The following is a 23,763-nucleotide window of genomic DNA, read 5'->3' on the forward strand; positions in this document are numbered from 1 at the left end:
TGTAAATGACACCTGCCCTGAAAACAAATCCTGGGGTCATATATCGACCAAAAAATTCAAAAGACGTCCATATTTCAAAACGACACTTTCAAGAGGCATATTTTGTTCTGCATATTTGTTCTGCACATTAGGGTTCTGCTTCTTTATCTTTCTTTCTTTCTTTGTTAAAAAAAAACGGGAATGGAAAAAGGCAACCCTCAGAATGGGAGAAAATATTTGCAAACGAATCCACGGACAAAGGTTTAATCTCCAATATATATAACAGCTCATGCAGCTTAATATTAAAAAAAAACAAACAACCCAATACAAAAATGGGCAGAAGATCTAAATAGACGTTTCTTCAAAGAAGACACAGAGATGGCCAAGACGCACATGAAAAGCTGCTCAACATCACTCATCATTAGAGAAATGCACATCAAAACTACAGTGAGGTATCACCTCACACCTGTTAGAATGGGCATCATCAGAAAATGTACAAACAACAAATGCTGGGGAGGGTGTGGACCAAAGGAACCTTCTTCCACTATTGGTGGGAATGTAAATTGATACAGTCACTATGGAGAACAGCATGGAGGTTCCTTAAAAAACTAAAAATAGAATTACCATAGGATCCAGCAATCCCACTTCTGGGCATATAGCCAGAGAAAACCATAAATCAAAAAGACACATTCACCACAATGTTCATTGCAGCACTATTTACAATAGCCAGGTAATGGAAGCAACCTAAATGCCCACAGACAGACGAACGGATAATGATGTGGTCCATCTATAAAACGGAATATTACTCAGCCATAAAAAGGAACGAAACTGGGTCATCTGTGGAGACGTCGACGGATCTAGAGACTGTCATACAGAGTGAAGTAAGTCAGAAGGAGAAAAACAAATATTGTATATTAATGCATATATGTGGAACCTAGAAAGATGGTACAGATGACCCGGTTTGCAGGGCAGAAATAGAGACACAGAGGTAGAGAACAAACGTATGGACACCAAGAGGGGGGAAGCCATGGGTTGTTGGTGGTGGGATGAGTCGGGAGATTGGGATTGTCCTGTATACATGTATATGCATAAAATAGATAACTAATAATAATCCTGCTGAATAAAAAAATAAACTTAAATTTCAAAATTTTAAAAAATAAATAAAATTTTAAAATAAAACGGAAAAAAAGTTCTTCCCTTCACACAGATGTATTTATAGGAATGAATTATTTCCATGCTTATATCTATAAATACATAGAAGAGGAATAAAATCTCACTTGAACCAAAAAAGAAAAAAAAAACAGAACCCACCAGTTATACACAGGAAAACCCTATCAGGGCACTGGCTCCAGCGGCAAACAATTCTGAAGTTGGTCAGAGGTGGGGAATCATCTCCCATGCAGCCAGCAGCCCCCCCAACCCCCGCAAGGAGCGTCGTCATTGCAAAGCTGGGGGACCGTGCCGAGGCGTCTGTGAGTCAACGTGAGCCGAGCCCCAGGCCAGCTGCTGCTGAACTGTTCCCACCCTTCCCAGGTAAAACACCTGAATATGTCCAAGGACTTGAAAGCCTAGAGGAAGGGCCGTGGAGCCACAGCAGCGACAGCACGCAGGCCGACTTGGTGCCTGCAGGCCAGCCAGGATGGTCCTGGCCCCGGGCGCTCTTCTGGAAGCTTTCCATTTCCCTGCCTGAGATACTCCTCCTGTCCCGGCCCCCACTGCTTTTTTCCTTCCTCACCTCTGCCCGGGGAGAAATTCCAACGGAAGGTATGGGTGACACATCCTCTTCTTTAGCAGGTGGCAGCCCGGCAACTCCTGCAGAAAGTCCAGCAGAGCCCCACTCACACCGGGCCACCCACAGAGCCGTGGCCCCTCACTCCCTCCCACCAGCACAGCCCCGAGACTGCTGACGGGGCAGAGAATATGGCGTCAGGCACAGCTGCAGGGGCTCTTGCTGCCTGGAGCCGTGTTTATATGGACCTCAACCCAGGCACACCTGGGGAGGGCTGGCCGGCAGGGTCAGGCTGCCCAGGTCAGCCCATCCTCACCCCTCAAGGACTCACATTGCAGAAAATGGACCTCGCTGAACCGGCCAGGTCCAAGGAACAGGTGTGGGCTCCTGAGAGTCTGGATAGACAAGGGGCTGCAGCTCCGGCTTGTTTTCTAATCCTTTTATCTGGCCCATGAGTGGGAGACAACTTCAAGAAGACCCTCTCCTAATGAGAGGAACCCAGGAGTCAGGGAGAGGAGGGGTGATGGGTGGAGACAGAGGCCTGGTGCCCCGGCTGCGGTGGAAGCCTCTGGAAGACCAGGCAGAGGGAGGCCGCACAGAGTGATGCCCAGGGTCACAGACCTGTCGGAGCTGCTGTTTGTTAGCTCAAGTCCTGCTCTGAGGTGCTCTGTGTCAGCTCTGAGTGACAGGTGATCTGGGCTGCTCTGCAATGAGGGCTACGTGCACGGTAACTGTGTGCCCAGCCCTGCCGGGGTACCTGCCCAGGGCAGCTCCGTATCCTGGGAGGGGCCTGACCACGAGAGCACCATGGGCTGCTGGGGAGGGGGGGCCTGCCCAGGTGAGCTCCATATCCTGGGATTGCCCTGACCACGAGAGCCCCGTGGGCTGCTGGGGACCTGGTAAACGATGTCGGGACAGTCAGTGAAGCCACCGAGGATATACCTCCAGTAGTTCCTAATTCCTGCACCCTGCTGGTCATTCTACCATCCACCAGGACACGGTATTCTGTATGAGACTTCAGTGATGCTTTCTTCTGTATTGCATTGGTCCCCGAAAAGCTCTGCTGCCCTAGTAACCAGATTTGGGAATGGAGAAATGCTGCCGCCTTGTGGCCGTTTGCCACAACAGCAGCTTTAAACCCAGTGCTCATGGTCGCTAAATATCCACACTCATTGCAGCCTGTAAACGGCACCTGCCCTGAAAAACAACCCTGGGGTCGAAAATGGACCCAAAACTTCTAAAGAGGGCAACCATGCAAGAGGACAATTTCAAGAGGTTAATTGCACTCTCCGTTTTTTTCTGTTTTTCTGTACCAGAAATTTAAAACGGCCACTCCGCCACGCCGCGGTACCCGAGGCCTCCGTTGCCCTGCCTGGGCGGGCGGCGGGGCGCTGCCGGGGCGGGCTGGCCGCGGGGATGGCGGTAAGGCGCAAGGACAAGCGAAGCTGGGCCTCAAGAGGCAGCCCGCGGTCCCCGCCCCCGTCTACGGCCATACCACCCTGAACGCGCCCGATCTCGTCTGATCTCGGAAGCTAAGCAGGGTCGGGCCTGGTTAGTACTTGGATGGGAGACCGCCTGGGAATACCGGGTGCTGTAGGCTTTTGGCCTCCCGCTGCGGCTCCGCCTTCTCCTTTAGTCGCCCGCGGCGGTGGCCGCCAGCTCCGCCCCCCGCCGGGCACCGCTGCAGGCCCCACCTCCTCCGCCCCCACCACCACCACCACAAAGCGCCAGAGGGTTCGCTCCATGCGGCCCAAAGGCGGCCCTGGAAAGCAGCAGCACACCCGACGCTCCAGGGGTGGCTGGCCCGGACCCAGACTCCGCCACGGGCCCAGCGGCCGTCCGTGCGGCCCGCGAGCCCCTCCACCTGCACCTGGCCGGCCCCAACGGCGCCCAGCCCCGGCGCCGCCACCTGTCCGCCAGTGTGGCTCTCCGCAGCTCTCTCCGGATAAAGCTGGATAAAGGTCTGGACGCGAAGGAGGGGCAGTGATTCAGCCTATTGCTCTTAGTGCCCCTCCCCCACTCTCAGGAGCCCTTTTTGACAAGGCCACAGCTCTGTGATGCAGGCCTGGGGTTCTGCCATCAAGTGAACTCCCAGGGCTCTGTTGCCTGAGGGCGGCAATGCAGTTCAGAAGACGGAGAATCTCTTTTCTTTGAAAAACACTGTTGCTATCTGGCTGAGATCCAGCCCAACTTCCTGGGTGATTGATATCATCCTTGGCTTCCTGTGTGGACTGGGGCTCTTCCTCACGTTACTCCCCTGCTTCCAGAGTAATCCATTCTTAGCACCACCTAGGAAACCTAGAAACATCAGGAAGCATCAAGTAGAGCTGAAGGGGAGGAGCAGGAGTAGGAAGAAAAGTCGATCTTTGAAAGCTTGCAGAGATTGCCTGGAAGAACTGGAGGGGACTCACAACCTGGCTTCACCTCTGCGGAGCTGCCTGGGGAGGCTTCCTGGCAAGGGCCACTTTCAACAGCTCTCATGGCAAGACCCTCCTGGTGAGATGTGCAAAGCAGTGCCTGCTGGAGCCTGTGGAGGATACTGCTTGAAGGGTTGGGAACCCTGCAGGAACACCTCCTGTAGGGTTTCCTTCCTGGTTCAAGACACTCGAGAGGTGCTGGAAGCACATATTACGAGGTTTTGGGTAAAGCACGGGTGGACCCTACCCCTCAAGGTCCTCAAGCCCATCAATCTCTTGAAGTCGACAAAGTTCCAACCCTCCACCACCCTGCGGTTAGCCTCGTCCCCTTCAGCCACCTGTGTATCTGGGTCCCACTCAACAGTCACGTTTGCTGAGTTCCCGGAGAAACCTCCTCAGGCTCATTCAGGAGAGAAGGTGAGAACAGAAGAGTCCGTTCCTGCCCTGAAGAGGCCTCTCCTTGTCCCCTCCACTGTGTGTAAGGAAATCCAGAGTGCCCTGGGAGCGATTCCACCTGGTGACTACCATGGGCCCTCAAAGGCTTCTCTGACTGCACAGCAGGGCAGGCCACCTTCTCAGTCCCTCACACTCAGCCTTGTGGGCAGAACCTGGAAGAGTGAGACTGTGGAATGGGTCAAGAGGGACAGCCTAGAGCCAGGTCCAAGTTCAGCAATGGTCAGGAACGAGCCAAGAGAGGAGAGTGGTGGTCAGGCCTCAGGAGACCCCTGCCATAGGGTAACAGTGATAGAGGTGAACTTAGGATCCCAATCTTTGAGAGGTGAAGAGGCCAGGGAGGCTGTGGAGGCCAAGGAGTCTCCTGCTCTTCAACCACAGTCTAGTGTTATCTTGGAAACCAAAGTGTTGACAAAATCCCAAACCACAAATGTACCTATGAGGAGTTTAGAGGTGCCAGGGGCCAGTAAAAGTTTCCTACTACCTAGAATGTCTGTTTTCCAACCTCTAGGTGAGCCATGCCTTAACATGGAGGTTGCTAGTGAGTTTAACTCCAAAGTAAAGGTACAGTCAGACAACCAGCTTCAGGACTTTCCCAAACACAGGTTCCTTGCTGCAGACAACTTGGCTTCTCAGGTGCCTCAGTGCCATCCCCAGAGAGTCCCCACCAGAGACACGTTAGCTTCCCAGGAGACAAGTGGCCTTATGGAAGGCCAAAGGAGCAACCTAGGGCAGCAGGAGCCCCAAACTTCAAAACTCCAAGACTCATGGAAGAGCCAGAGCAAGATGATTGCCCCTACTTACAAAAGAGAGGACCGTAGGAGGCATAAACCAGGAGAGCACGAAGAGAGGTTTAAAGAACGAGGGACCCCTCAAGCTGGAAGTATGAGCCGCCCTGCCCAGGTCAGGGGCATAACAGACTCTATTGGGAGCAGATGTCTCCAGCTCATGCCAGAGAAGAAATAGAGCCCTCCAGAAAGCCTCTTCAGAAAAAGGATGAGGCTATTTTTAAAGTGGATTTTCCCCAATAAAAACGTCAATGGTCGAGATGCTCTGCAAAGAAAAAAAAAAAAAAAAGCCCATATCAGCCACTGCCCGGAGTCACGGATCAGTCAAATCAGGTCAATCTTGAAGAGTGAGACTGCTGAGGGTCAGGCACTCATGACAGCTGTTGGACAGATCGTAGAAGAAAAAAGAGCAATTCACCATGGACTTCATGCCACAGAGTTAAATGAGCACAGAGTGGAATTCCAAGTCCCAGTATGTGGGGGTTTCTGCTACCATAGGCTTACCTCCTACCCAGAGCAAGGGAGAATGATGGGTTCTACAGCCTGCAGTCATAAAGCCACCTCCAAGGGCCAGAGTTGTTCTGTCAGGGAAAGGGAAGTCAGACACCAACATAGTTTGAAAAGTGTAAGGTTTGACGATGAGCAGCTGGGACTAAGGTGCCTCCCATCCTTGTCCCCCAGGAAGAGTGTGTTTCCAGTTAGTACCTGCCAGTATGGGCCAAGGATTCCAGGTGCCCCAGCCCGCCATCAACACTGTCCAAGGCATTGTCATCTTTGGGGAGGTGTCTTGCCTGGTCGACAGTAAAATCCTTCTTTAGTCTTCCCTTTAGTAGGAAAACATGTCTCCAAGTAAAAATTCAGTCCATGTAGAGAAAATGATTTTCTCATTAGCACATCCAAGATATTTAATGTTCCCCAATACATATATATATATATTTTTTTTTCTAATAAAAGCATACTGTAATGGCAAAAAAAAAGAAACTTAAAACGGCATGGAAAAATGCTGAACATTAGGAATAATTAAAGCTATGCAAATCCAAATTACAAAAACCTATCCGCTCACACCAGTCAGAATGGCCATCAGCAAGAATTCTGCACAAAGTAAATGCTGAAGGGGTTTTAGAGAAATGCCTACCCTTGGTCCAAAGTGGGACATGGTAAGAGCCAGTAATGAAAACAAAAATGAGGTGCCTTGTAAAGGTAAATACTGAGCTACCATTCAATCAAGCATACCCACTGCTGGGCCTATCGCCTGAGGGGATGAGAATCAAAAAAACACAGGCTGGGCTTCACTGGTGGCGCAGTGGTTGAGAGCCCGCCTGCCAATGCAGGGGACACGCGTTCATGCTCCGGGTCGGGAAGATCCCACGTGCCACGGAGCGGCTTGTCCCGTGAGCTAGGGCTGCTGGGCCTGCGCGTCCGGAGCCTGTGCTCTGCAATGGGAGGGTCCACCGCAGTGAGAGGCCCACGTACCGCAAAAAAAAAACAAACAAAACAAACAAAAAACAAAAAAAACACAGGCTGGCAATCCTCCACTCCAGCAATATTTACCATAGCCAACACTTGGAAGCTACGAAAATGTCCATCAACAGAGGAATGCACAAAGAAGAAGTGGTCCCTGTACACAATGGAATATGACTCCAATAAAAAATCTATATAAATACAATTTATAAAACAAACATAATTAAGGAGACATCAGCTCTTGGGGGCACATTCCACTCTAATATTTAACCGAGGAACACCACTGCCCGGATGGTCTGTTTCCCTAGTTCCCAGGTTGGGAAAAGCAGAAATGCTGCCGCCCTCTGGCCATTACCTGCAACAGCAGCTTTAAGACCTGTGCTAAGGGTCACTTCATATGCAGCAGTACTGGTGGGCTGTAAATGAAACCTGCCCTCCAAACGTCTTGAGGGAGGTAATGGCCAAAATATTTCTAAATGTCACACACACTTCACGAAGACAATTTGAAGAGGTAAGCTGTACTCACAGTTGAAGAAAAGAAGGACATGCCAGAAAGCTCAATTTCAAGGGATTATGAGACGCATGCAAATCCAGCCACAAAGTGGTATCGGCTCACACTAGTCAGAACACACATCAGCAAAAAAACTACAAACAAAAAATGCTGAAGGTGTTGTGGAGAAGCGCATACCCTCAACTTTAAGCGGGACGTAACCTGGTAAGAGCCACTAATGAGAACAGACTGGAGGTGCCTCTACAAGGTAAACATTCCGCTACCATATGATCCAGCAGGCCCACTCCTGGGCCTATAACCTAAGAAGACAGAATTGGAAAGACACAGGCAGGCAAATGTGCATTGCCGCAGCATTACAATAGCCATGACGTGGAAGCAACCAAAAAGCCCATCAACAGATGAGGGGACAAAGAAGAACTGGTACATGTACAGACAGAATATTAGCCAAGGAAGAAAAGGACACAATGCCATTTGCAGCACCGTAGATGAGTCTAGAGGTGATCACGTGACTTGTAGTAAGTCAGAAAGAGAAAGACACGTATCGTATGATATCACTTATAGGTGTTACCTAAAAATTGATACCAGTGAAGATATTTCCACAGAGAAGGGCAATCCCAGATTCATTAAACAAACTTATGGTTCACCAACGGAAAGGTGTGAGGATTGGATACATTACGAGATTGGGGTGAACAGACATATACAAACACAGGTGAAATATATAATCACCAAAGACCTACAGAAGACCAAGAGAAGACTACTCAACATTCTGTCATAACATACATGGGAAAAGGATCCCAGCAAGAACAGACATATGTATATGTGTAAAAGAACCACATCTTGCACACCTGCAACAAGCCAAACATTGTAATCAAACACGCTGTGATAAAATAAAAAATAAAAAAATTAAATTAAAAAAACGAACAAGAAGTAGTGAGACAAACTTAAGGGGCCTTCTCCTGGCACATTCCATTCTAAATTACAACCTAGAGCACGACTCCCATTGAGGCTCTGCTGCCCTAGTAACCAGATTTGGTAAGGGAGAACTGCTGCCCCCTTGTGGCCGTTTCACACAACAGCACCTTTAATCCCAACGCTAATGTCAGTTGATATTCAAAATCATTGCAGGCCTGTAAATGACACCTGCCCTGAAAACAAATCCTGGGGTCATATATCGACCAAAAAATTCAAAAGACGTCCATATTTCAAAACGACACTTTCAAGAGGCATATTTTGTTCTGCATATTTGTTCTGCACATTAGGGTTCTGCTTCTTTATCTTTCTTTCTTTCTTTGTTAAAAAAAAACGGGAATGGAAAAAGGCAACCCTCAGAATGGGAGAAAATATTTGCAAACGAATCCACGGACAAAGGTTTAATCTCCAATATATATAACAGCTCATGCAGCTTAATATTAAAAAAAAACAAACAACCCAATACAAAAATGGGCAGAAGATCTAAATAGACGTTTCTTCAAAGAAGACACAGAGATGGCCAAGACGCACATGAAAAGCTGCTCAACATCACTCATCATTAGAGAAATGCACATCAAAACTACAGTGAGGTATCACCTCACACCTGTTAGAATGGGCATCATCAGAAAATGTACAAACAACAAATGCTGGGGAGGGTGTGGACCAAAGGAACCTTCTTCCACTATTGGTGGGAATGTAAATTGATACAGTCACTATGGAGAACAGCATGGAGGTTCCTTAAAAAACTAAAAATAGAATTACCATAGGATCCAGCAATCCCACTTCTGGGCATATAGCCAGAGAAAACCATAAATCAAAAAGACACATTCACCACAATGTTCATTGCAGCACTATTTACAATAGCCAGGTAATGGAAGCAACCTAAATGCCCACAGACAGACGAACGGATAATGATGTGGTCCATCTATAAAACGGAATATTACTCAGCCATAAAAAGGAACGAAACTGGGTCATCTGTGGAGACGTCGACGGATCTAGAGACTGTCATACAGAGTGAAGTAAGTCAGAAGGAGAAAAACAAATATTGTATATTAATGCATATATGTGGAACCTAGAAAGATGGTACAGATGACCCGGTTTGCAGGGCAGAAATAGAGACACAGAGGTAGAGAACAAACGTATGGACACCAAGAGGGGGGAAGCCATGGGTTGTTGGTGGTGGGATGAGTCGGGAGATTGGGATTGTCCTGTATACATGTATATGCATAAAATAGATAACTAATAATAATCCTGCTGAATAAAAAAATAAACTTAAATTTCAAAATTTTAAAAAATAAATAAAATTTTAAAATAAAACAGAAAAAAAGTTCTTCCCTTCACACAGATGTATTTATAGGAATGAATTATTTCCATGCTTATATCTATAAATACATAGAAGAGGAATAAAATCTCACTTGAACCAAAAAAGAAAAAAAAAAACAGAACCCACCAGTTATACACAGGAAAACCCTATCAGGGCACTGGCTCCAGCGGCAAACAATTCTGAAGTTGGTCAGAGGTGGGGAATCATCTCCCATGCAGCCAGCAGCCCCCCCAACCCCCGCAAGGAGCGTCGTCATTGCAAAGCTGGGGGACCGTGCCGAGGCGTCTGTGAGTCAACGTGAGCCGAGCCCCAGGCCAGCTGCTGCTGAACTGTTCCCACCCTTCCCAGGTAAAACACCTGAATATGTCCAAGGACTTGAAAGCCTAGAGGAAGGGCCGTGGAGCCACAGCAGCGACAGCACGCAGGCCGACTTGGTGCCTGCAGGCCAGCCAGGATGGTCCTGGCCCCGGGCGCTCTTCTGGAAGCTTTCCATTTCCCTGCCTGAGATACTCCTCCTGTCCCGGCCCCCACTGCTTTTTTCCTTCCTCACCTCTGCCCGGGGAGAAATTCCAACGGAAGGTATGGGTGACACATCCTCTTCTTTAGCAGGTGGCAGCCCGGCAACTCCTGCAGAAAGTCCAGCAGAGCCCCACTCACACCGGGCCACCCACAGAGCCGTGGCCCCTCACTCCCTCCCACCAGCACAGCCCCGAGACTGCTGACGGGGCAGAGAATATGGCGTCAGGCACAGCTGCAGGGGCTCTTGCTGCATGGAGCCGTGTTTATATGGACCTCAACCCAGGCACACCTGGGGAGGGCTGGCCGGCAGGGTCAGGCTGCCCAGGTCAGCCCATCCTCACCCCTCAGGGACTCCCATTGCAGAAAATGGACCTCGCTGAACCGGCCAGGTCCAAGGAACAGGTGTGGGCTCCTGAGAGTCTGGATAGACAAGGGGCTGCAGCTCCGGCTTGTTTTCTAATCCTTTTATCTGGCCCATGAGTGGGAGACAACTTCAAGAAGACCCTCTCCTAATGAGAGGAACCCAGGAGTCAGGGAGAGGAGGGGTGATGGGTGGAGACAGAGGCCTGGTGCCCCGGCTGCGGTGGAAGCCTCTGGAAGACCAGGCAGAGGGAGGCCGCACAGAGTGATGCCCAGGGTCACAGACCTGTCGGAGCTGCTGTTTGTTAGCTCAAGTCCTGCTCTGAGGTGCTCTGTGTCAGCTCTGAGTGACAGGTGATCTGGGCTGCTCTGCAATGAGGGCTACGTGCACGGTACCTGTGTGCCCAGCCCTGCCGGGGTACCTGCCCAGGGCAGCTCCGTATCCTGGGAGGGGCCTGACCACGAGAGCACCATGGGCTGCTGGGGAGGGGGGGCCTGCCCAGGTGAGCTCCATATCCTGGGATTGCCCTGACCACGAGAGCCCCGTGGGCTGCTGGGGACCTGGTAAACGATGTCGGGACAGTCAGTGAAGCCACCGAGGATATACATCCAGTAGTTCCTAATTCCTACACCCTGCTGGTCATTCAACCATCCACCAGGACACGGTATTCTGTATGAGACTTCAGTGATGCCTTCTTCTGTATTGCATTGGTCCCCGAAAAGCTCTGCTGCCCTAGTAACCAGATTTGGGAATGGAGAAATGCTGCCGCCTTGTGGCCGTTTGCCACAACAGCAGCTTTAAACCCAGTGCTCATGGTCGCTAAATATCCACACTCATTGCAACCTGTAAACGGCACCTGCCCTGAAAAACAAACCTGGGGTCGAAAATGGACCCAAAACTTCTAAAGAGGGCAACCATGCACGATGACAATTTCAAGAGGTTAATTGTACTCTCCGTTTTTTTCTGTTTTTCTGTACCAGAAATTTAAAACGGCCCCTCCGCCACGCCCCGGTACCCGAGGCCTCCGTTGCCCTGCCTGGGCGGGCGGCGGGGCGCTGCCGCGGCGGGCTGGCCGCGGGGATGACGGTAAGGCGCAAGGACAAGCGAAGCTGGGCCTCAAGAGGCAGCCCGCGGTCCCCGCCCCCGTCTACGGCCATACCACCCTGAACGCGCCCGATCTCGTCTGATCTCGGAAGCTAAGCAGGGTCGGGCCTGGTTAGTACTTGGATGGGAGACCGCCTGGGAATACCGGGTGCTGTAGGCTTTTGGCCTCCCGCTGTGGCTCCGCCTTCTCCTTTAGTCGCCCGCGGCGGTGGCCGCCAGCTCCGCCCCCCGCCGGGCACCGCTGCAGGCCCCACCTCCTCCGCCCCCCCCACCACCACCACAAAGCGCCAGAGGGGTCGCTCCATGCGGCCCGAAGGCGGCCCTGGAAAGCAGCAGCACACCCGACGCTCCGCGGGTGGCTGGCCCGGACCCAGACTCCGCCACGGGCCCGGGGGCCGTCCGTGCGGCCCGCGAGCCCCTCCACCTGCACCTGGCCGGCCCCAACGGCGCCCAGCCCCGGCGCCGCCACCTGTCCGCCAGTGTGGCTCTCCGCAGCTCTCTCCGGATAAAGCTGGATAAGGGTCTGGACTCGAAGGAGGGGCAGTGATTCAGCCTATTGCTCTTAGTGCCCCTCCCCCACACTCAGGAGCCCTTTGTGACAAGGCCACAGCTCTGTGATGCAGGCCTGGGGTTCTGCCATCAAGTGAACTCCCAGGGCTCTGTTGCCTGAGGGCAGCAATGCAGTTCAGAATACGGAGAATCTCTTTTCTTTGAAAAACACTGTTGCTATCTGGCTGAGATCCAGCCCAACTTCCTGGGTGATTGATATCATCCTTGGCTTCCTGTGTGGACTGGGGCTCTTCCTCACGTTACTCCCCTGCTTCCAGAGTAATCCATTCTTAGCACCACCTAGGAAACCTAGAAACATCAGGAAGCATCAAGTAGAGCTGAAGGGGAGGAGCAGGAGTAGGAAGAATAGTCGATCTTTGAAAGCTTGCAGAGATTGCCTGGAAGAACTGGAGGGGACTCACAACCTGGCTTCACCTCTGCGGAGCTGCCTGGGGAGGCTTCCTGGCAAGGGCAACTTTCATCAGCTCTCATGTCAAGACCCTCCTGGTGAGATGTGCAAAGCAGTGCCTGCTGGAGCCTGTGGAGGATACTGCTTGAAGGGTTGGGAACCCTGCAGGAACACCTCCTGTAGGGTTTCCTTCCTGGTTCAAGACACTCGAGAGGTGCTGGAAGCACATATTACAAGGTTTTGGGTAAAGCACGGGTGGACCCTACCCCTCAAGGTCCTCAAGCCCATCAATCTCTTGAAGTCGACAAAGTTCCAACCCTCCAATACCCTGCGGTTAGCCTCGTTCCCTTCAGCCACCTGTGTATCTGGGTCCCACTCAACAGTCACGTTTGCTGAGTTCCCGGAGAAACCTCCTCAGGCTCATTCAGGAGAGAAGGTGAGAACAGAAGAGTCCGTTCCTGCCCTGAAGAGGCCTCTCCTTGTCCCCTCCACTGTGTGTAAGGAAATCCAGAGTGCCCTGGGAGCGATTCCACCTGGTGACTACCATGGGCCCTCAAAGGCTTCTCTGACTGCACAGCAGGGCAGGCCACCTTCTCAGTCCCTCACACTCAGCCTTGTGGGCAGAACCTGGAAGAGTGAGACTGTGGAATGGGTCAAGAGGGACAGCCTAGAGCCAGGTCCAAGTTCAGCAATGGTCAGGAACGAGCCAAGAGAGGAGAGTGGTGGTCAGGCCTCAGGAGACCCCTGCCATAGGGTAACAGTGATAGAGGTGAACTTAGGATCCCAATCTTTGAGAGGTGAAGAGGCCAGGGAGGCTGTGGAGTCCAAGGAGTCTCCTGCTCTTCAACCACAGTCTAGTGTTATCTTGGAAACCAAAGTGTTGACAAAATCCCAAACCACAAATGTACCTATGAGGAGTTTAGAGGTGCCAGGGGCCAGTAAAAGTTTCCTACTACCTAGAATGTCTGTTTTCCAACCTCTAGGTGAGCCATGCCTTAACATGGAGGTTGCTAGTGAGTTTAACTCCAAAGTACAGGTACAGTCAGACAACCAGCTTCAGGACTTTCCCAAACACAGGTTCCTTGCTGCAGACAACTTGGCTTCTCAGGTGCCTCAGTGCCATCCCCAGAGAGTCCCCACCAGAGACACGTTAGCTTCCCAGGAGACAAGTGGCCTTATGGAAGGCCAAAGGAGCAACCTAGGGCAGCAGGAGCCCCAAACTTCAAAACTCCAAGACTCATGGAAGAGCCAGAGCAAGATGATTGCCCCTACTTACAAAAGAGAGGACCGTAGGAGGCATAAACCAGGAGAGCACGAAGAGAGGTTTAAAGAACGAGGGACCCCTCAAGCTGGAAGTATGAGCCGCCCTGCCCAGGTCAGGGGCATAACAGACTCTATTGGGAGCAGATGTCTCCAGCTCATGCCAGAGAAGAAATATAGCCCTCCAGAAAGCCTCTTCAGAAAAAGGATGAGGCTATTTTTAAAGTGGATTTTCCCCAATAAAAACGTCAATGGTCGAGATGCTCTGCAAAGAAAAAAAAAAAAAAGCCCATATCAGCCACTGCCCGGTGTCACGGATCAGTCAAATCAGATCAATCTTGAAGAGTGAGACTGCTGAGGGTCAGGCACTCATGACAGCTGTTGGACAGATCGTAGAAGAAAAAAGAGCAATTCACCATGGACTTCATGCCACAGAGTTAAATGAGCACAGAGTGGAATTCCAAGTCCCAGTATGTGGGGGTTTCTGCTACCATAGGCTTACCTCCTACCCAGAGCAAGGGAGAATGATGGGTTCTACAGCCTGCAGTCATAAAGCCACCTCCAAGGGCCAGAGTTGTTCTGTCAGGGAAAGGGAAGTCAGACACCAACATAGTTTGAAAAGTGTAAGGTTTGACGATGAGCAGCTGGGACTAAGGTGCCTCCCATCCTTGTCCCCCAGGAAGAGTGTGTTTCCAGTTAGTACCTGCCAGTATGGGCCAAGGATTCCAGGTGCCCCAGCCCGCCATCAACACTGTCCAAGGCATTGTCATCTTTGGGGAGGTGTCTTGCCTGGTCGACAGTAAAATCCTTCTTTAGTCTTCCCTTTAGTAGGAAAACATGTCTCCAAGTAAAAATTCAGTCCATGTAGAGAAAATGATTTTCTCATTAGCACATCCAAGATATTTAATGTTCCCCAATACATATATATATATATATATATTTTTTTTTTCTAATAAAAGCATACTGTAATGGCAAAAAAAAAGAAACTTAAAACGGCATGGAAAAATGCTGAACATTAGGAATAATTAAAGCTATGCAAATCCAAATTACAAAAACCTATCCGCTCACACCAGTCAGAATGGCCATCAGCAAGAATTCTGCAAAAAGTAAATGCTGAAGGGGTTTTAGAGAAATGCCTACCCTTGGTCCAAAGTGGGACATGGTAAGAGCCAGTAATGAAAACAAAAATGAGGTGCCTTGTAAAGGTAAATACTGAGCTACCATTCAATCAAGCATACCCACTGCTGGGCCTATCGCCTGAGGGGATGAGAATCAAAAAAACACAGGCTGGGCTTCACTGGTGGCGCAGTGGTTGAGAGCCCGCCTGCCAATGCAGGGGACACGCGTTCATGCTCCGGGTCGGGAAGATCCCACGTGCCGCGGAGCGGCTTGTCCCGTGAGCTAGGGCTGCTGGGCCTGCGCGTCCGGAGCCTGTGCTCTGCAATGGGAGGGTCCACCGCAGTGAGAGGCCCACGTACCGCAAAAAAAAAAACAAACAAAACAAACAAAAAACAAAAAAAACACAGGCTGGCAATCCTCCACTCCAGCAATATTTACCATAGCCAACACTTGGAAGCTACGAAAATGTCCATCAACAGAGGAATGCACAAAGAAGAAGTGGTCCCTGTACACAATGGAATATGACTCCAATAAAAAATCTATATAAATACAATTTATAAAACAAACATAATTAAGGAGACATCAGCTCTTGGGGGCACATTCCACTCTAATATTTAACCGAGGAACACCACTGCCCGGATGGTCTGTTTCCCTAGTTCCCAGGTTGGGAAAAGCAGAAATGCTGCCGCCCTCTGGCCATTACCTGCAACAGCAGCTTTAAGACCTGTGCTAAGGGTCACTTCATATGCAGCAGTACTGGTGGGCTGTAAATGAAACCTGCCCTCCAAACGTCTTGAGGGAGGTAATGGCCAAAATATTTCTAAATGTCACACACACTTCACGAAGACAATTTGAAGAGGTAAGCTGTACTCACAGTTGAAGAAAAGAAGGACATGCCAGAAAGCTCAATTTCAAGGGATTATGAGACGCATGCAAATCCAGCCACAAAGTGGTATCGGCTCACACTAGTCAGAACACACATCAGCAAAAAAACTACAAACAAAAAATGCTGAAGGTGTTGTGGAGAAGCGCATACCCTCAACTTTAAGCGGGACGTAACCTGGTAAGAGCCACTAATGAGAACAGACTGGAGGTGCCTCTACAAGGTAAACATTCCGCTACCATATGATCCAGCAGGCCCACTCCTGGGCCTATAACCTAAGAAGACAGAATTGGAAAGACACAGGCAGGCAAATGTGCATTGCCGCAGCATTACAATAGCCATGACGTGGAAGCAACCAAAAAGCCCATCAACAGATGAGGGGACAAAGAAGAACTGGTACATGTACAGACAGAATATTAGCCAAGGAAGAAAAGGACACAATGCCATTTGCAGCACCGTAGATGAGTCTAGAGGTGATCACGTGACTTGTAGTAAGTCAGAAAGAGAAAGACACGTATCGTATGATATCACTTATAGGTGTTACCTAAAAATTGATACCAGTGAAGATATTTCCACAGAGAAGGGCAATCCCAGATTCATTAAACAAACTTATGGTTCACCAACGGAAAGGTGTGAGGATTGGATACATTACGAGATTGGGGTGAACAGACATATACAAACACAGGTGAAATATATAATCACCAAAGACCTACAGAATACCAAGAGAAGACTACTCAACATTCTGTCATAACGTACATGGGAAAAGGATCCCAGCAAGAACAGACATATGTATATGTGTAAAAGAACCACATCTTGCACACCTGCAACAAGCCAAACATTGTAATCAAACACGCTGTGATAAAATAAAAAATTAAAAAATTAAATTAAAAAAACGAACAAGAAGTAGTGAGACAAACTTAAGGGGCCTTCTCCTGGCACATTCCATTCTAAATTACAACCTAGAGCACGACTCCCATTGAGGCTCTGCTGCCCTAGTAACCAGATTTGGTAAGGGAGAACTGCTGCCCCATTGTGGCCGTTTCACACAACAGCACCTTTAATCCCAACGCTAATGTCAGTTGATATTCAAAATCATTGCAGGCCTGTAAATGACACCTGCCCTGAAAACAAATCCTGGGGTCATATATCGACCAAAAAATTCAAAAGACGTCCATATTTCAAAACGACACTTTCAAGAGGCATATTTTGTTCTGCATATTTGTTCTGCACATTAGGGTTCTGCTTCTTTATCTTTCTTTCTTTCTTTGTTAAAAAAAAACGGGAATGGAAAAAGGCAACCCTCAGAATGGGAGAAAATATTTGCAAACGAATCCACGGACAAAGGTTTAATCTCCAATATATATAACAGCTCATGCAGCTTAATATTAAAAAAAAACAAACAATCCAATACAAAAATGGGCAGAAGATCTAAATAGACGTTTCTTCAAAGAAGACACAGAGATGGCCAAGACGCACATGAAAAGCTGCTCAACATCACTCATCATTAGAGAAATGCACATCAAAACTACAGTGAGGTATCACCTCACACCTGTTAGAATGGGCATCATCAGAAAATGTACAAACAACAAATGCTGGGGAGGGTGTGGACCAAAGGAACCTTCTTCCACTATTGGTGGGAATGTAAATTGATACAGTCACTATGGAGAACAGCATGGAGGTTCCTTAAAAAACTAAAAATAGAATTACCATAGGATCCAGCAATCCCACTTCTGGGCATATAGCCAGAGAAAACCATAAATCAAAAAGACACATTCACCACAATGTTCATTGCAACACTATTTACAATAGCCAGGTAATGGAAGCAACCTAAATGCCCACAGACAGACGAACGGATAATGATGTGGTCCATCTATAAAACGGAATATTACTCAGCCATAAAAAGGAACGAAACTGGGTCATCTGTGGAGACGTCGACGGATCTAGAGACTGTCATACAGAGTGAAGTAAGTCAGAAGGAGAAAAACAAATATTGTATATTAATGCATATATGTGGAACCTAGAAAGATGGTACAGATGACCCGGTTTGCAGGGCAGAAATAGAGACACAGAGGTAGAGAACAAACGTATGGACACCAAGAGGGGGGAAGCCATGGGTTGTTGGTGGTGGGATGAGTTGGGAGATTGGGATTGTCCTGTATACATGTATATGCATAAAATAGATAACTAATAATAATCCTGCTGAATAAAAAAATAAACTTAAATTTCAAAATTTTAAAAAATAAATAAAATTTTAAAATAAAACGGAAAAAAAGTTCTTCCCTTCACACAGATGTATTTATAGGAATGAATTATTTCCATGCTTATATCTATAAATACATAGAAGAGGAATAAAATCTCACTTGAACCAAAAAAGAAAAAAAAAACAGAACCCACCAGTTATACACAGGAAAACCCTATCAGGGCACTGGCTCCAGCGGCAAACAATTCTGAAGTTGGTCAGAGGTGGGGAATCATCTCCCATGCAGCCAGCAGCCCCCCCAACCCCCGCAAGGAGCGTCGTCATTGCAAAGCTGGGGGACCGTGCCGAGGCGTCTGTGAGTCAACGTGAGCCGAGCCCCAGGCCAGCTGCTGCTGAACTGTTCCCACCCTTCCCAGGTAAAACACCTGAATATGTCCAAGGACTTGAAAGCCTAGAGGAAGGGCCGTGGAGCCACAGCAGCGACAGCACGCAGGCCGACTTGGTGCCTGCAGGCCAGCCAGGATGGTCCTGGCCCCAGGCGCTCTTCTGGAAGCTTTCCATTTCCCTGCTTGAGATACTCCTCCTGTCCCGGCCCCCACTGCTTTTTTCCTTCCTCACCTCTGCCCGGGGAGAAATTCCAACGGAAGGTATGGGTGACACATCCTCTTCTTTAGCAGGTGGCAGCCCGGCAACTCCTGCAGAAAGTCCAGCAGAGCCCCACTCACACCGGGCCACCCACAGAGCCGTGGCCCCTCACTCCCTCCCACCAGCACAGCCCCGAGACTGCTGACGGGGCAGAGAATATGGCGTCAGGCACAGCTGCAGGGGCTCTTGCTGCCTGGAGCCGTGTTTATATGGACCTCAACCCAGGCACACCTGGGGAGGGCTGGCCGGCAGTGTCAGGCTGCCCAGGTCAGCCCATCCTCACCCCTCAGGGACTCACATTGCAGAAAATGGACCTCGCTGAACCGGCCAGGTCCAAGGAACAGGTGTGGGCTCCTGAGAGTCTGGATAGACAAGGGGCTGCAGCTCCGGCTTGTTTTCTAATCCTTTTATCTGGCCCATGAGTGGGAGACAACTTCAAGAAGACCCTCTCCTAATGAGAGGAACCCAGGAGTCAGGGAGAGGAGGGGTGATGGGTGGAGACAGAGGCCTCGTGCCCCGGCTGCGGTGGAAGCCTCTGGAAGACCAGGCAGAGGGAGGCCGCACAGAGTGATGCCCAGGGTCACAGACCTGTCGGAGCTGCTGTTTGTTAGCTCAAGTCCTGCTCTGAGGTGCTCTGTGTCAGCTCTGAGTGACAGGTGATCTGGGCTGCTCTGCAATGAGGGCTACGTGCACGGTACCTGTGTGCCCAGCCCTGCCGGGGTACCTGCCCAGGGCAGCTCCGTATCCTGGGAGGGGCCTGACCACGAGAGCACCATGGGCTGCAGGGGAGGGGGGGCCTGCCCAGGTGAGCTCCATATCCTGGGATTGCCCTGACCACGAGAGGCCCGTGGGCTGCTGGGGACCTGGTAAACGATGTCGGGACAGTCAGTGAAGCCACCGAGGATATACATCCGGTAGTTCCTAATTCCTAAACCCTGCTGGTCATTCTACCATCCACCAGGACACGGTATTCTGTATGAGACTTCAGTGATGCCTTCTTCTGTATTGCATTGTTCCCCGAAAGGCTCTGCAGCCCTAGTAACCAGATTTGGGAATGGAGAAATGCTGCCGCCTTGTGGCCGTTTGCCACAAAAGCAGCTTTAAACCCAGTGCTCATGGTCACTAAATATTCACACTCATTGCAGCCAGTAAATGGCACCTGCCCTGAAAAACAATCCTGGGGTCGAAAATGGACCCAAAACTTCTAAAGAGGGCAACCATGCAAGAGGACAATTTCAAGAGGTTAATTGTACTCTCCGTTTTTTTCTGTTTTTCTGTACCAGAAAATTAAAATGGCCCCTCCGCCACGCCGCGGTACCCGAGGCCTCCGTTGCCCTGCCTGGGCGGGCGGCGGGGCGCTGCCGGGGCGGGCTGGCCGCGAGGATGGCGGTAAGGCGCAAGGACAAGCGAAGCTGGGCCTCAAGAGGCAGCCCGCGGTCCCCGCCCCCGTCTACGGCCATACCACCCTGAACGCGCCCGATCTCGTCTGATCTCGGAAGCTAAGCAGGGTCGGGCCTGGTTAGTACTTGGATGGGAGACCGCCTGGGAATACCGGGTGCTGTAGGCTTTTGGCCTCCCGCTGCGGCTCCACCTTCTCCTTTAGTCGCCCGCGGAGGTGGCCGCCAGCTCCGCCCCCCGCCGGGCACCGCTGCAGGCCCCACCTCCTCCGCCACCCCCCCCCCGCCTCCACCACCACAGAGCGCCAGAGGGGCCGCTCCATGCGGCCCGAAGGCGGCCCTGGAAGGCAGCGTCACACCCGACGCTCTGGGGGTGGCTGGCCCGGACCCAGACTCCGCCGCGGGCCCAGGGGCCGTCCGTGCGGCCCGCGAGCCCCTCCACCTGCACCTGGCCGGCCCCACCGGCGCCCAGCCCCGGCGCCGCCACCTGTCCGCTGCTGTGGCTCTCCGCAGCTCTCTCCGGATAAAGCTGGATAAAGGTCTGGACGCGAAGGAGGGGCAGTGATTCAGCCTATTGCTCTTAGTGCCCCTCCCCCACACTCAGGAGCCCTTTGTGACAAGGCCACAGCTCTGTGATGCAGGCCTGGGGTTCTGCCATCAAGTGAACTCCCAGGGCTCTGTTGCCTGAGGGCGGCAATGCAGTTCAGAAGACGGAGAATCTCTTTTCTTTGAAAAACACTGTTGCTATCTGGCTGAGATCCAGCCCAACTTCCTGGGTGATTGATATCATCCTTGGCTTCCTGTGTGGACTGGGGCTCTTCCTCACGTTACTCCCCTGCTTCCAGAGTAATCCATTCTTAGCACCACCTAGGAAACCTAGAAACATCAGGAAGCATCAAGTAGAGCTGAAGGGGAAGAGCAGGAGTAGGAAGAAAAGTCGATATTTGAACGCTTGCAGAGCTTGCCTGGAAGAACTGGAGGGGACTCACAACCTGGCTTCACCTCTGCGGAGCTGCCTGGGGAGGCTTCCTGGCAAGGGCAACTTTCATCAGCTCTCATGGCAAGACCCTCCTGGTGAGATGTGCAAAGCAGTGCCTGCTGGAGCCTGTGGAGGATACTGCTTGAAGGGTTGGGAACCCTGCAGGAACACCTCCTGTAGGGTTTCCTTCCTGGTTCAAGACACTCGAGAGGTGCTGGAAGCACATATTACAAGGTTTTGGGTAAAGCACGGGTGGACCCTACCCCTCAAGGTCCTCAAGCCCATCAATCTCTTGAAGTCGACAAAGTTCCAACCCTCCACCACCCTGCGGTTAGCCTCGTCCCCTTCAGCCACCTGTGTATCTGGGTCCCACTCAACAGTCACGTTTGCTGAGTTCCCGGAGAAACCTCCTCAGGCTCATTCAGGAGAGAAGGTGAGAACAGAAGAGTCCGTTCCTGCCCTGAAGAGGCCTCTCCTTGTCCCCTCCACTGTGTGTAAGGAAATCCAGAGTGCCCTGGGAGCGATTCCACCTGGTGACTACCATGGGCCCTCAAAGGCTTCTCTGACTGCACAGCAGGGCAGGCCACCTTCTCAGTCCCTCACACTCAGCCTTGTGGGCAGAACCTGGAAGAGTGAGACTGTGGAATGGGTCAAGAGGGACAGCCTAGAGCCAGGTCCAAGTTCAGCAATGGTCAGGAACGAGCCAAGAGAGGAGAGTGGTGGTCAGGCCTCAGGAGACCCCTGCCATAGGGTAACAGTGATAGAGGTGAACTTAGGATCCCAATCTTTGAGAGGTGAAGAGGCCAGGGAGGCTGTGGAGGCCAAGGAGTCTCCTGCTCTTCAACCACAGTCTAGTGTTATCTTGGAAACCAAAGTGTTGACAAAATCCCAAACCACAAATGTACCTATGAGGAGTTTAGAGGTGCCAGGGGCCAGTAAAAGTTTCCTACTACATACAATGTCTGTTTTCCAACCTCTAGGTGAGCCATGCCTTAACATGGAGGTTGCTAGTGAGTTTAACTCCAAAGTAAAGGTACAGTCAGACAACCAGCTTCAGGACTTTCCCAAACACAGGTTCCTTGCTGCAGACAAATTGGCTTCTCAGGTGCCTCAGTGCCATCCCCAGAGAGTCCCCACCAGAGACACGTTAGCTTCCCAGGAGCCAAGTGGCCTTATGGAAGGCCAAAGGAGCAACCTAGGGCAGCAGGAGCCCCAAACTTCAAAACTCCAAGACTCATGGAAGAGCCAGAGCAAGATGATTGCCCCTACTTACAAAAGAGAGGACCGTAGGAGGCATAAACCAGGAGAGCACGAAGAGAGGTTTAAAGAACGAGGGACCCCTCAAGCTGGAAGTATGAGCCGCCCTGCCCAGGTCAGGGGCATAACAGACTCTATTGGGAGCAGATGTCTCCAGCTCATGCCAGAGAAGTAATAGAGCCCTCCAGAAAGCCTCTTCAGAAAAAGGATGAGGCTATTTTTAAAGTGGATTTTCCCCAATAAAAAAGTCAATGGTCGAGATGCTCTGCAAAGAAAAAAAAAAAAAAAGCCCATATCAGCCACTGCCCGGAGTCACAGATCAGTCAAAAGCAGATAAATCTTGAAGAGTGAGACTGCTGAGGGTCAGGCACTCATGACAGCTGTTGGACAGATCGTAGAAGAAAAAAGAGCAATTCACCATGGACTTCATGCCACAGAGTTAAATGAGCACAGAGTGGAATTCCAAGTCCCAGTATGTGGGGGTTTCTGCTACCATAGGCTTACCTCCTACCCAGAGCAAGGGAGAATGATGGGTTCTACAGCCTGCAGTCATAAAGCCACCTCCAAGGGCCAGAGTTGTTCTGTCAGGGAAAGGGAAGTCAGATACCAACATAGTTTGAAAAGTGTAAGGTTTGACGATGAGCAGCTGGGCCTAAGGTGCCTCCCATCCTTGTCCCCCAGGAAGAGTGTGTTTCCAGTTAGTACCTGCCAGTATGGGCCAAGGATTCCAGGTGCCCCAGCCCGCCATCAACACTGTCCAAGGCATTGTCATCTTTGGGGAGGTGTCTTGCCTGGTCGACAGTAAAATCCTTCTTTAGTCTTCCCTTTAGTAGGAAAACATGTCTCCAAGTAAAAATTCAGTCCATGTAGACAAAATGATTTTCTCATTAGCACATCCAAGATATTTAATGTTCCCCAATACATATATATATATATATTTTTTTTTTTTTCTAATAAAAGCATAGTGTAATGGCAAAAAAAGAGAAATTTAAAACGGCATGGAAAAATGCTGAACATTAGGAATAATTAAAGCTATGCAAATCCAAATTACAAAAACCTATCCGCTCACACCAGTCAGAATGGCCATCAGCAAGAATTCTGCAAAAAGTAAATGCTGAAGGGGTTTTAGAGAAATGCCTACCCTTGGTCCAAAGTGGGACATGGTAAGAGCCAGTAATGAAAACAAAAATGAGGTGCCTTGTAAAGGTAAATACTGAGCTACCATTCAATCAAGCATACCCACTGCTGGGCCTATCGCCTGAGGGGATGAGAATCAAAAAAACACAGGCTGGGCTTCACTGGTGGCGCAGTGGTTGAGAGCCCGCCTGCCAATGCAGGGGACACGCGTTCATGCTCCGGGTCGGGAAGATCCCACGTGCCGCGGAGCGGCTTGTCCCGTGAGCTAGGGCTGCTGGGCCTGCGCGTCCGGAGCCTGTGCTCTGCAATGGGA

This window comes from Mesoplodon mirus (assembly GCF_964341445.2).
Source record: "Mesoplodon mirus genome assembly, chromosome: 1".
Classification (NCBI taxonomy): Eukaryota; Metazoa; Chordata; class Mammalia; order Artiodactyla; family Ziphiidae; genus Mesoplodon; species Mesoplodon mirus.